Source organism: Vicugna pacos, chromosome 9, assembly GCF_048564905.1.
Source record: "Vicugna pacos chromosome 9, VicPac4, whole genome shotgun sequence".
NCBI classification, from domain to species: Eukaryota; Metazoa; Chordata; class Mammalia; order Artiodactyla; family Camelidae; genus Vicugna; species Vicugna pacos.
The window spans coordinates 66647887-66662085 of record NC_132995.1 but is presented as its reverse complement, the minus strand read 5'-3'; the positions used below and the strand labels follow the sequence as shown (position 1 = coordinate 66662085).

General features: G+C 34.9%; 1 long non-coding RNA gene across 1 annotated transcript in view; it reads left to right on the top strand.

The window, feature by feature from the left end:
• Nucleotides 1-535: 535 nt before the first annotated feature.
• LOC140698275 (uncharacterized) overlaps nt 536-14199 on the top strand; it is a 218350-nt gene continuing 204686 nt past the window's right edge. Inside the window, exon 1 of the long non-coding RNA XR_012075939.1 lies at nt 536-621. This is a non-coding gene — a long non-coding RNA (uncharacterized lncRNA). The remainder of the gene's footprint in view (nt 622-14199) is intronic.

Genomic DNA, 14199 nt, shown 5'->3' with positions numbered 1-14199 from the left:
TCAGTGTCTTCATTTTGCTTTCTGCATCATGAGACCTTACTGCAAAGACCAAGGAATCAATGTGGGAGTTATGCCAAGTATTAAGTCTGTCAATCACAATGATACATTTAGGGATTGTAAAATTACTGCTAAGTAGATTCATGGGTCCTAGTGAATCCACAATAAGCTTAGTTTTGCTCAAGACTCCATTATTACAAGGGGAGTCATAGTGATGCTGTAGGTCTCTGTCTAACAGGCCTCAGAAAGTTAATTTCCTTTTGCCCTAAATGGCCATAAGTCTCTCTGTGGAAAGACTGGGTATTCATTAATGGTTATATTCACCATGATATTGCTGTATCCTTCTTCCCAAAGACTTGGCCACCTCTTCAGTCAGTAGATTCTGAATATGAAAATATCTGAAGTCCAGAAATTGAGCAAGGGATCATAACATTTTTTATTAGGTTAGCTGTCTTCGGCCACCTTGTAGACCATCCTCTATTTACTGTGATGATGTCCTGGGTAGTATCCTTGCTAACTGACCATCTCTTTTGTTCCTAGGGGTGCTATCTTTTATGAATCATCTTCATAGCAATCTGTGTGTCAGAACCCTTGGCTGCCACTCTGACCCTGCCAGTCATTAAGGTATTGTAATATCCTAGCCCTCGACACTAAAGCACTGCTCTCTGCCCTTCGTTGTCTCCATTGTTTCAGAGTTCTACCATCTGTGTTGCTTCCAGTTCTGTATCAGTCTTTCAAACTGCAGTGTTGTACAGTGGAGAGCTGTTTAATCATATTAGTGTCTCTCTCACCAGTGCATACTTCATAGCTTTGGTAAATGTGAATCCTTGGGCTTTCAAATGGAACATAATCATCTGGTGAGCCTATAGTCTTACAAGTATAGCCCCTCCAGAATAACTTCCTCATACTGATACTCATTTCTTCCATTGTCTGCTACAGAAATTCTGGAGTCTTACTTACTCTTAACATTGCTTTTTCATGCTTCTAAGAGATATATAATTAGTTTGTACACTCTTTTGGGGGTTTTGTCACACATTTAAGCCATCTATCTTGGGAGTAAGCTCCCAGATCAATAAATTATTCCCTATTAGTCCATTCTGGTTCTCTTTATCAGTGCAAGTTCAGTGCAGATTTGGACAACACCATAGAGAAATTTGCAACAATACATGGCCATTAGAGTGGCACCATGTTGCACTGAAAAAGTCAACCTTTTATACGTCTACTTATCAAAGTGGTCATGGATGGAAACTGCCTTGGAAAGTTGTGCCCTTATGCAAAGTAATTCCCTGCAGTTGAGGCAAACCCTGAAGAAGAGAGAGTTCGAATCTGTCTGCTGAAAGCTGGGGCAGTAAGTCCTTGAAAGGTAGTCTGGGTGGTGCGTCCCATTCTTCACCATACATTGAAATAACCATTATATCAAAATATATTGATAATTCAGACAACTGAAGAAAGAATACTAATACTTTGTAACCAAACAAAAGTCAACTTGCACTTTTATTGTGTTGACCAGATAGGAAATTTGTTGAGGACTTTGTTGATTGCTATAACAATCGATATAACTAGTAATCAGGTATAATGTTTGAGGGCTAAGTGTTTTCCCTAATTATATTATTTTAATACTTCCTCAAAAAAAAAAACATACATAGGTGGAACAGATGAGATCAAGGACAAGACAATAGCTCATTCCATTCACTATACCACAGAGCTTGGTTTTCTTAACTTGGTTTCAGACCTAAACAAAAACTCTGTTGTAGAGAATAGTTCATTAACTATCTTTTTCTATGTCAAAAGGATCATATTTATATACACAAAATAATTTAGTATGAGAAATATTAGTTGCAAAACTAAATATACACAAGATACAAGCCCAAATCTTTTTTTTTACATTCCACAGGAAATTTTACGTTTCCACAATATTAAATGACTACATTCTTTTCTAAATACTTGCTGCCAGTTTTTGTATTTATTTCACCATGGACCAATAACTGAGAATTTGCTGAGTGGCTATGGTGTGTGAACTTCAAGCAACTCTGATCTAAACTGTTTCAATCAGACACTTTCAGATTTATTCCAGTGAATTCAAAGACAAAGATGTACTTTTTTCCTGCTCATGTGAACCAAAGAGAATGTTACTCTAGCAACCAAAGGGGTGCTGTTTTCAGATGAAACTGATCCTACAGAGCAGAGTAGAAAGAATGAGGAAACGTAGTTTAGGTGATATCATTGAGCTGCTGGATTATCACTTAGTACAGCCCTATCTTGAAATTTTCAGTGATCCAATACTCAAATTATTTAATCTGCTTTGACTTAGATTTTCTGTTATTTCAAACCAAAACAACTTTACTGACTCAGATATCATAATAATTTTACAAGTGAAGGGAATTTTTGTCTCAAGTCACATGTGCTGTGAAGTTATAATAGTCAGCACTTTTTGCAAGAGGAAGAAAGTAAACTTTAACCAGCTTAGAATAAAACAAACACAAAACAGAAAGTAATAATAATGAATAAATGAATTAAAATGAAACAAATACACAATTATTAGCTCATATAATCAACAGTGGGAAGGGTAAGAATATAGATGACCTCAGGCAGTGCAATTCCAGTAGGACTCTTTTTTACTTTTGTTTTTCCTTTCTATTTTACTTTGTGTTTTGGTTTTATTCTGCTATGCTGAGTTCTCAACTAGGCAGGAATCATGAACACAATGACTTCTAGGCTCATATTTTTCCATTGCCACCATCAGAGAGTATGAATTCTTTTTCCTTCAGTTTAAAGTTGAAATGACAGGACAAGAATGTGGCTCACCCCAGTCAGATCCTATACCTACTGACATGTCCAGAGATGCAATCTCTACCAATTAGTAGCCTCTACAGTGGTACTGTAGTTGGAGTTAAGAAAAAAAAAAATTCTCCTCAAAGAAAGTTTTATGAGTAGAAGCAGGGAATTGGAAGTATGGAAGTATGGAGGAATTCCAAAAATGGTATTAAAATAGATGTCTATTAAAATCATAAAATAGGTTTTAGAGTGCGTCTGACTCTGAAGTCTGTGCTTTTAAAGACAACGATAAAAGCTTTTACAATTGATTGACTTATAGGGTTCATCAACAGTATTAGAATTGTAACTTTAAGATAGATTTGAGTAAATGAGATAAAATATGAATAAGATACTTCAAGGAAACCTTAAATTCACCTGTCTGATGGAAATGCATAGAGCATCTTAATTTCATTTCACTATTTAAATGTTGTAGCACAATGATAACCTAGTTATGGAATGATAAAAACTAATGATTTTTTTCAGCAAATAAACCATCCCTTAAATGTTTGACTAGTAATTATAATAGTTTTTTAAATATACCTTTTACAACTCTTCTTTCATGTAAGTCCTAGAGGAAATTTAGCTTCATATGACATTACTTCTTATACAGAGAGTAGCTGGAATATTTCCCCACCAGTGTCTGAGATAATATTGAAAAATATTTTATATTTCCCCAAATTGGAATAAACCTATTATACAGGGAGACATTAGGGGATTTTTTTTTTTGCAAAACTTGATTTCCTACACCTATATTTTATATAAAACTATTATTGTCAGAATCTAGTTTCAAAATCTGGATGATTCAGAGTCATATAATATACTGAAACAGCTTGATCTCTACAGGGACATTAAAAATCTTTTCTCTCTGAGTTACTAACACTTCATCTTCACTTATCTCTTCTAACTTTCCTTATTTTTCAAATGATTGTTTTACTGCCATTACTCTTATAATAATGATTATTACTTCTAAGTAGCAAACTTTCGGCTAAAAAATAAGACACATTTTCTTCCTGAATTCTAGTAAATGATAAAATGTGTTGTCAATAATCAGAGTTACAGATCTTCATCATTAGGCTCCAAAAAATTCTTATTTTGTGTATTGAGAAGTGATAATTGACATTAAATATTATGTCTTTAAAAAAAACTTAGCAGTAACTAATGCATTGGAAAACGTCATTGCAGTAACACAGCTTGAATTCTCTGACAACTTTCTACCTTCTTAATTCTCCATTCATTTACAAATATTTAGAGAATTAGAATGAGAATCTATTGCATACTCTCTCAAATAGATTCTAATTTGCTGCATTTAACAACCTCGTGTTAACAAAATACAGTTCTCAGGAAGGGGTCATATTGTATTTTTCATTTATGTTCATTCCCTCCCCTAATAAATTAGACATGTGTGCAAGCAATTGAGGTAATGACCCAAATACTTTGGGTTCCAAGAGAGTGGATGCCACGTCTTCAATTCTCCTCTGTATATCTCGTACCTTGTACAATGCCTATCGCACAGTGAAGTTTCATAAGCACTGAATTAATTAAATTGAATTTGATAATATTAGTGTAAAACATTTATTGAGGCAAAGGGGACTGTATGTATTCAATATAATAGTTATTACTTTTATTTAGTTAATACTGCCCTGATCAGGATCAGTAATGAAATACAGGAGAAAAAAGGGAATAAAGAAACAATTGTGAAGACTCAGTATAAGCAATGCGTGATTATGTTTGTCTTAATCATTAGGTGCTTAACATACAGCACTCCTCTTTGCAGGATATTTTTCTAGCCATGTTGGCAGGGGAGTTTGAAATAAATAAAGAAGTATATCATGAAAAAAATATGCAACATAAAGTTAAGCAGCGTAGTCTCTAACCTAAGTGAGTTTTGTGATATATTCACATAAGAACCTCTTAGAGGTCTCCTTTCCCACTTATTTTCAAGACAGGTGGACAAAGGAAAAGTTGATTATATTACAACAGATCTTTTGACTGCAGCCTGAAAATCTGAGACTAGTATATCAAATTTTTTGAGGCTGTACTAGCAAATTACAAATTTTTTTTAAAGTTTTTAAAACACCATTGTAATCTAGGTGAAAATTTTGGGATCTGGTTCAAATGTGAGCACAGAGGAATCCATATTCATTGTGAAAGGGGATTGTTATTGGAGGAAAACAGTGAGCAGCTTTTCTACCAGGACACGTTTACAATCACTCTATCTCCCTGGAGGAGCAGATGAAGAAGCTCCTAGGATTTTGTCATAGGTCGGCTCTTATACATCACAGGTACTCTAATTCCTTCCACCCACAGAAGTTGGGATATATTGATTATGCTGATTGATATTCCTATTAAGACTTGGGTCAGAAACTTAGGAAATTAGGTCAATGAAAGAAACAACCATGCCATAGACGTAAGGCATCCTGTTTTTATAAATTTCTTGGGGTCTAGCTGGTATTCGAGGTGCTGTTCAGACTTAGCTATTATTATACTTATGCAGTTTATTGTTATTCATAAACAATATGTCCTGATTACTGTGTTGAAATTATTATGCCTGAGGCAAATAATAAATATAGCACATGATCTATGTTCTCAAGTAAATGATGATTTAGAAGATCCTGTAAAATGATACTAGTTCATGGTCACAAGCCAAGGAATGCAGACACCACAAGAAGCTGGAAAAGTAAGGAATAGAATCTCCTTTAGAGTCTGAAGGGAGCACAGCCTTGGTGACACTTCAGTTTCAGATTTCTGGCCTTTAGAACAGTAAGAGAACAAAATTCTGTTGTGTTAAGTCACCAAGTTTGTGAAAATTTGTTATAGAAAATTTGTTACAGATAGGAAAGCTAAGACAGTAAAATGAAACACTCAGACACAAATCCTCACACACAGAGAAAGTATTAATCAGTAACATTATAACCATAAACCCAAAATTAGGACTTAGTAATCAAAGTGGCAGGTATATATGCTGCTTGTAATCAGCAACTGTGCAGGAAGAAGCCAAGGGAAACCAAAGCAAAGGAATTTCCAGTGGTCCTAAAAATCACGAAATTCTAGTGTTCCCGACAGACACCCACAGTAAATCTTGGCAGGCTACTCTGAGAGTGGCAGCCGGTGTCTGCCGGTGAGAGCAGATGCAGATGAGCAGAGGACCACAGAAAGGTTGGAGTTGTCTGGGCCTCACAGACTCTCCAGACTAACCAGCCAAAGCTCCTTTCCAGGACAAAGACCAACACTAAGGAGAAAGTCTAGAAGTAGAACAGACTGAGGTAATAGGGCCATCGAAGAGAAAATCCACGTGAAATTCAAAGAGGAGGAGTCAGTTGGCTCAGAGAAAGAAGGCTATATTAACTGACATTTTGAGAAAACAGTTGAAGAGAGAGATCTGGATTTTTGAAATTAGAAAAAGCTGTCCTGGCCCACCTCCTGTTTTAGAACTACTGGGAAACTCCTCTTAGTTGAACCTAAGCAACAGAACATAATTGATATTAAATGCCATAAAAACAGTTATTAAAACTGAAATAAAAACAGATTAACGTCCATTCAGACAGTAAATACATGCCAAAATGAGATGCTGAAGAAAAATGAGAAATTTACCTGAATGCTTTCAAGCAAGGTAAAAATAGTGTATTAAATTACAGAAGCTATGAAAAATCAAAAGCAATATAAGTCAAATTTAGAAAAATTCATTAGTGAGGTCATTTGGGGAATATGAAAGATTTTTGAGAGAACTGTTAGAAGGTAGAAAATACATATAAAGTAACAAAATTATTTCAGAAATAAACACCAAGCTAGAATAAAATTAATAGCAAATAAACACAATGAATGTTGATTTAAGAGAAATATATTTTTAGAACACTTTTAAAATTAAAAAGAAAGAAACAGAAAGTTACTGAAGACAGGCAAAGATGACTCAACATACATTTAACAGGACCTACCCTTCTTAAAGTATTAGTTATCTATATGGTCTAACAAATTACTACAAGCTTTAGAGACTCAAAACGGTGTATACTTATTATCTCACAGTTTCTCTTTGGTCACAGCTCATGAGTAACTGTATAATTGCATGTCTGGTCATTTTTCCTTTCAAGGAATGTGAACAACCAGGTGGACTTCTCTAAGTTCTGCCCACTGGGAGAATGTCCCTTCACCACTGTCCTTCAGGGACGGCCCAGAGAGGGGCCATAGTGCTGCAGCTGCCCGCTTTCAGGTGCGTGCATATCATACAGAATCAGGTGTAAACCAGACCCAAGTCTTCTCCTTCTCTGCCAACTTTTTGAAGGGAACTCCCCATGAGGCCCTGGATACACAGGCTGGGAGACAGAAGGCAGTATAGCAAGAGTGGCAACTGTGAGTATCTGCGCCACTTCTTCATATAACTTGTATGTGCCTTCAGGGCCCGCTTAGGACTGCTCACGTATGTACTGCTTCTATTTGATGATGAAGTCTTGCTGGGCACTCCCCACATAGGGGTTGTGGAGCTGGATGGGCAACTCAGGTTGCCCGTGCTGGCTCAGAAGTAAGCATTCAGTTTCTGCTAAGCCCAGGAGCAGGCCAAGAGCTGTTTCTCAAAAGGAGAGTAGTTGTCTGCAGAGGATAGCAGGACTTTGCCCCCAGGATCCTAAGGGCCTGCACAGAGATTTACATGTAAGGGCCTGCCAGAAGCTTCCCACAGCACCCTTCTCTGTCACTGACACTTTAAATACCAAGGAATCTGCAGGATCATATGGCCCAGGTGGCAAAGCAGCTTGCACAGAAGCCTGGACCTGTTGCAGAACCTTCTTCTGTTCTGGTCCCCACACAGCAAGCAGCTTTTCAGGTCACTCAGTAAAGAGGCTGGAACAACACACCCAAATGACAGATACATTGCCTCCAATATCCAAAGACTAAGTCAAGATTAAAATCTTTTTTTTTTTTTTTTTTGCTGTGAATGATATCACGAAGAAAGAGGAAAGACAACCCATAGAAGGAGAAAAAAATAATTGCAAATCATGTATCTCATTAGGGACTGATATCCAGTATATATGAAGAACTCTACAACTGAATATAGAAATAAATAATAACTGAATATTAAAAAGCCAAATAATTCAATATGATAATGAGCTAAGGATTTGAAAGATGCTCAAAATCATTAATCATCAAAGAAATATAAATCAAAATCACAATGTGTCATTACCAGTTTATATCCAATAGGCTAGCTATGTTCCCAAGGCAGGTGATAATCAGTGAGTACTGGGTAATTTGGAACTCTCATAGGCTCCTGGTAAAACTGTAAAATGGTGTAACTACTCCCTCAAAATGTTAAACATGGAATTACTATATGGCCCAGCAATTCCACTCATAGTTATATACCCAAGTAAAATGAAAGCAGAGGTCCCCATAAAACTGTTTTTCTATATTTAGTGAAGGACAAATAAAAATATATGCATGTACACACAGAGGCTGTTTGATTTGTTATGGCTGTATTCTGATTTAAATGACAGGGTTTTGATGCATTCCCTAAGTGTTTTAATAAAGTCTTTACATTTTGGTGGAATCCTTAAATTGTTAATTGGTTGGAAAATCATGCTGTTCTTTTTTGTTAACTAAATAGATAAAAACCACATATGTAACTTGTCAAAATCTAAATACAACTTATGATACTTTAAAATTGGAAGAACTGAAACCTAGTAACTTTTTCTGCTAATACTCAGGTATATTTGTAGTCTCTGGAGTAGAAAAATTACCTCCACTGTAAAATAGTCAGTGTTGTAAATTTGTTCTTTTTATTGCATTCTAATCCTCAGTACCAATTAACACCTTTTATGACTTTATTTGGATGATCTCCAAGTTTATATCCATGCCACTACTCTTCATAATTACTTTATTTAAAGAGGCTGCCTCAGACCCTTGCCTCTTAGAGGTGGTTTGCTACCAACTTCTGGAATTACTCCGAGTATTAAGCAGATGTCAACACTACAGATTTTTAATTAGTTACAAAGTATTTGTATCATTTCCTCATATTTCCAAGCACCATAGTCATTCATTGCCAGACCTCCACGTGACCATTCAAATCAGACCCAAAACACCCCAGGGAACGTGGCAGCCCAGGCCAAGCTTATGTTACTACTGCACTGTCTTAGAGTAATGGCTTGGCAGTAAAAACAGAGATACAGGAAAGAGAGAAACAGAGGATCTATAAATTAATGCATTCTCACTTTACGCCCAGTGAAGACAACTTCAACTGTACTACAATGCTCAAAGAATGTTTCCCATTTTACACTCTACAACCCCAGTGGAGAGAATCTTGCTAAATGTTAATGTGTGAATAGCTGAGATGGTATAACAAAGTTTTGCATCACAAGATGTTACAGAAAATTGCCAGAAAAACTGAGACAGATATTTAGAATCTATATGAAAGAGCTGAAAGGAAGAGCTTAACGTAATTCTCATATTTGAGACCCAAAAATCTTGATTATAAAATATCCAGGCAAAGCCATTTGGTGTAATGATAAATAAACAGGTTTTGCAATGAGACAGGATTGGCTTGCATCCCTGGTCTGTCCATTAGTAGGTGTGGGACCATAGAGAAAATATTTAATGTCTCTGGGTCTCATTCATATATTTATGCATTTGAAAATGATAGTGAACATATACTGGCAAACACAAAGCTAGCTACTGGAAATAAAATTTATAAAAGTTACATGATATTTTTTTCCTTAATAGAACTCACATTCTTTAGGGGGAGATATATCACACTAAAATCAATCTATTTATGAATTCACAATAGACTTTGGTAAATGCTAGCAAAAAAAGAAACACAATGCTAACCTCAGTGTACACCATATAAAAGGATGTTCAGGTAGAGCCTTTTGAGGTAGTTGGTAATTCAGATCAGACCAGGAGTGCAAACTAAGATTATCTGTAGAATAGAGTTTTATTGTACACATGATTAAAAAAAAGTTTTCTATAAAGATTTTTAGCGTAGTTCCTGACACAAAATAAACATTCAAAATTGGGGGATAGTATATTATCATTTTTGTCACTGGTATCATTGTTCAAGTTCTATTTGAAAATCTCACCAGAAAAAATGTGTTGAGGATCTCTTGGGATGCATATCTTACCTACATCTGATTGACTGACTTGGGATTTGGAGCTCTTATAATTGCCTGTTTTAAATATAAAGGTAACTCACCACCCCTTAGTGCTTTGTTAGACCACCTTTTGAAATGCATTGATGTACCATTTAAGAAGCAATACATTTTTCATGCTTTAGAGGAAAATTTTAAAAATACATAACAGATTTGTAAAAGGTATAGAAGATCTGCAGCTCTGGCACTCACAAGATTATTATAATTCATTCATTGGAATTATTTACTCTCTGTATTCATTAATTGTAAACATTTGTGGTTTTTTTTCATCTTTATTATATTTTATCTTAAATGGACATACGAGGTGTTTTGGTCACAGCATATGAGTGTGCTGATCCCTCTTTCCCCTTATCCTTACCCCGCATGGCAACCCAATGAGAGATAGGTCAGTTGTCCAAGCTGGATACTCCAGAGTGAAAGAAGAGGAGACAACTTTTCTTTGCTTACAGAGGCACAGGGGGCAACTGTCCCCCTCCTCTTCTGAAAGGATTTCCTTTTTATTCCAGTACTTTTGTATGTAAATAAATATCTCTAGGAGCCAGAAACCCTAGGAATGTTGGCTTTTACAGTATAGAGACATCTTCCTGAGATAGCTAGGAAAATAATACTTCAGTCTTCTTGGTACCTTCAGAGCTAACCTAGGTACCTCTTAAAGAATGTAACTGGCTCTAAGAGAGAGAAAAGAAGTTCTATATAAATGACTACAAATTAACCTTATGGTGTGTTAACATGTTTCTGGGAGAAAAGAGGAAAATATTTTCTAACGTTATAGCATATGCTTTTTTTTGTCTTTCAAGGCTAGGGCTATATGAAAGTACATAGAGAAAACTACTGGAATTTTATTTTCCCAAAATTTGTATGGAAGAATCTAAAAACATATGTAGAAAGCATTCCTGTTATGCAAAAAGAGAAACACAACATTATCACATCAAAGCACAGGTTAAAACGCATTCTTACTTCCTGATGTTTTATAGTGTACCCTGTACCTTTATTTTTACAACTTTATTGTCTTACCAACTATTCCGTGAAATCATGCTGAGATAAAACAAGAGTCTATTTGATCTACTAAACAAAATTAAATTTCTAAGTCGTGTTTGCATAGAATTTAAAATGGAAATTCATTATGAAAACATTATTCGGGTGGAAATTTGGCTTATAGTTATTGAGTCAGAAGTTCTAGAATTTGCCTTTCTTAAAGTGATGATTGCTTTTATGATATTGTCAACTGAAATAAATGCGCAGCCTGAAAGTTGAGAGTTATTTTTTATTTGGCGGGAAAGCTTGAGCTGGGATGACAGCCTCTTAGATCCCTCTAAGGGACTGCTCCAAAGAGGTAGGGGAGGAGCTAGGATATATAGGAGCTTTACAACAAAGACCAGCTAGTTGGAACAATAAAAGATTACTTGTTATCTAAGGAAAACCAGGCATCTCAAGTTAAAGAATGTAGTGCTTTTCTATCTATGGGAGGGAGCAAACATTTGGGCTCATTGAATTCATTCCTTTGACAAGCAACTAGCCATCTAGGGCCAGTATCCTGTCCTTTATTACTCTGAGTCCCTTCAGAGTGCACCACTGTAAGTGGCCGCAGAGGCCGGGCTGCAAGCTTGTCTTCACTGGAGGGTGGCGGCAGCCGTTGATGACTTGATGGTTTCATCATTCTTTGCTTACTAATGTGGTTTCCAGTATGTTTTGTTCCACAATACCAATGGTAAGCAGTATTGTACTACGTTTAATTTTAGTTCAAATGTGTGTTTAACTTAAGTGAAGTCATATTTTCAGCTTGACAAATGTCCCCGTATGTGTAGGAGCAATGGAATCTATACTCAGAGGGGCATCTGGCTCCTAGTCTGCAACACATGGTTTCACCTTTCCCTTCACCCACACCCTAAGTGCGCACCAATATGGGGAGAGATGCAGTTCCATTTGGGCCAATTTGTGATTTAATATACTCCAAAGAGTTTGATATTGAAGACAAAAGATAAAAGGTACTGAAATGAATTTTGGTAAAAATAATTTTCAATGATAGTCAAATTGTATGTATTAAAATAAAACTACCAACTATAGTCCCACAAATGCTTTTATTCTAAGGAGAGCATTTTAAAGATGTATTTATATGGCCACAGGATATGAATATGTACATCTATATCAACATCAGAATTATTTATTATTATATATGCAACATATGTACATATTCAGATGTATATGTACATATTTTAATTTTAAAACATTGCTTTGATACAGAATAAACGTTTTTTAATTGATTGTGTCTTAAATTTAAAAAAAGTCACTTTCTCATTAATTTTAAAGGTGTGTCCATCCTTGAAGCAGCAAAAATTTCCTCGGAAGGAGTGGCAGAACATGATTTCAAAGGCAAAAAGAGAATATTTATAGTTCTCTAGAGGTCTGAGTGTTTGAATTTCTGCCACTCACCAGGTCAACTAGATTTGTGGAAGAATCTTACCTTAAAAAAGAATAATAAAGTAGTGTCATAATTTAGATTAAAGCCATATATCTAATATAATATGAAACCTTATATCACATAATGTATAAATGATTCATTTTACTGTTAGAAAAGGTTGACTACAAATTCTAATTCAGAAAACAAAACCAAGTGTTAACCAGATACAAGACTAACAAAAGAAAAAAAGTATAAGAACTACTGACCAGATTTGGATGTCAGTCATGAGTTTATAGTCATGCTTGCTGTGAGACTATTATTCCTATCCATTATTTCCATCACCATTTAGAATTTTATGTTAAAATTTGTCTTGTTTTTAAACCTTCAGATTATTTTCAGTTTTATCAAAATAATATATGTGCATATTAAAATAGGCACAGCCCATTTCTGTATGTCAAAATAAGCAGCAGAAGAATAATTTAGTAAGTGAATTTTTAAGATATAATTTAACATTACTATCAGAAAAAAGACAAGTAGGATGAAATATAATTAAGGATATGAAAGATTTTATGGGTAACACGACAAAACTTTATTGAAAGGTATTAAAGTCAAAAGTCATCTTTAATAAATGGAGAGACAGTCCATGGTCATCTCATAAAAATATAGTGTTTTAAAAATTTTAGTTTTCCCCAAATTAAAATATAAATTCAAAGATTTATAGATCTCATTTTTAGTAGAAATTGATATGCTATATCTAAAAACCCCGTGAGAACTATGTGAGAATACAAAAGGTCAAGAACAATTTATCAATATTGAAGTAGAATAAAAATGTGGCAATAATTATCCCAAGACATATTAATTTATATTTTAAAATTATAGCTCTATAAAAGAGTGATGATATTTGCTGAGCTAGGCCAAAATAATAGAATAAAGAGAAGAGAAACCATTCACAGATTTATGGCAACCTGCTGTATGGAAAGGGTGACATTGAATATTGATATGGAGAGAATGGACTGAGAATGATGCTAGGGCAATTGGTTATTTCTTATAGAACAAATAAAATTGGATTCTTTTTTTTAAGCATACATACAAATCTGTGCCAGGTAAATATATCTAAGTGTGAAAATAAAATTAAAACCACCTGTAATAAGCATCAATGTACATTTTTAAGATCTCAAGAAGGGATTTTATAAATAATATACAAAAACAAACAAAACCACTAAGGAAAATATTGATACATTTTAATACATTAAATTTTCAAAATTTTGTACATTAATAGATAATAAGATGTTTTTTAAGAGTTGTAAATTTACAAGTTGAGAGAATATATTTGTGACATATAAACGTTAAAGGGTTATTATATTAACCTGTATATTGAAAGACAAAACAATAATGACATGTAAAGCTATGTAATAGGAAAAAGAGGCAAAATATCTAAGTAGATAAATCCTAGAAAAGGAAATATCTCTAATGTGAAGATTGCATGATTAAGAGAATGTTCAAACAGTCATTTTTTGTTCCTTTTCCAAGTGTTTTGTGGGATATCAGCCAGCCCCTGCCCTCTGGCTGAAATTCAAGTGACTACTCAATTTAATGATTTCTAAAAGTTAAATTACTTGTCTCTCTCAACTGCTGTCTTGCTGACTACCTAATTAGCTCTTTGTCCATTCACTCTTGCATACATATAGTGACTGTTTACTTCTAGATGAAGCCAGTCCTACTTTGTTTAACTTGTGTGGGCAATTTCCTTTTTCTTTTCAGTTGGCTCCTGAAGGTCAGGGCTCTTGATGTGTAAAACTGCAGTAGAAGAGTGAAAACAGTTGCCTCCCAATGCGCACACACACACACACACACACATCCATAACT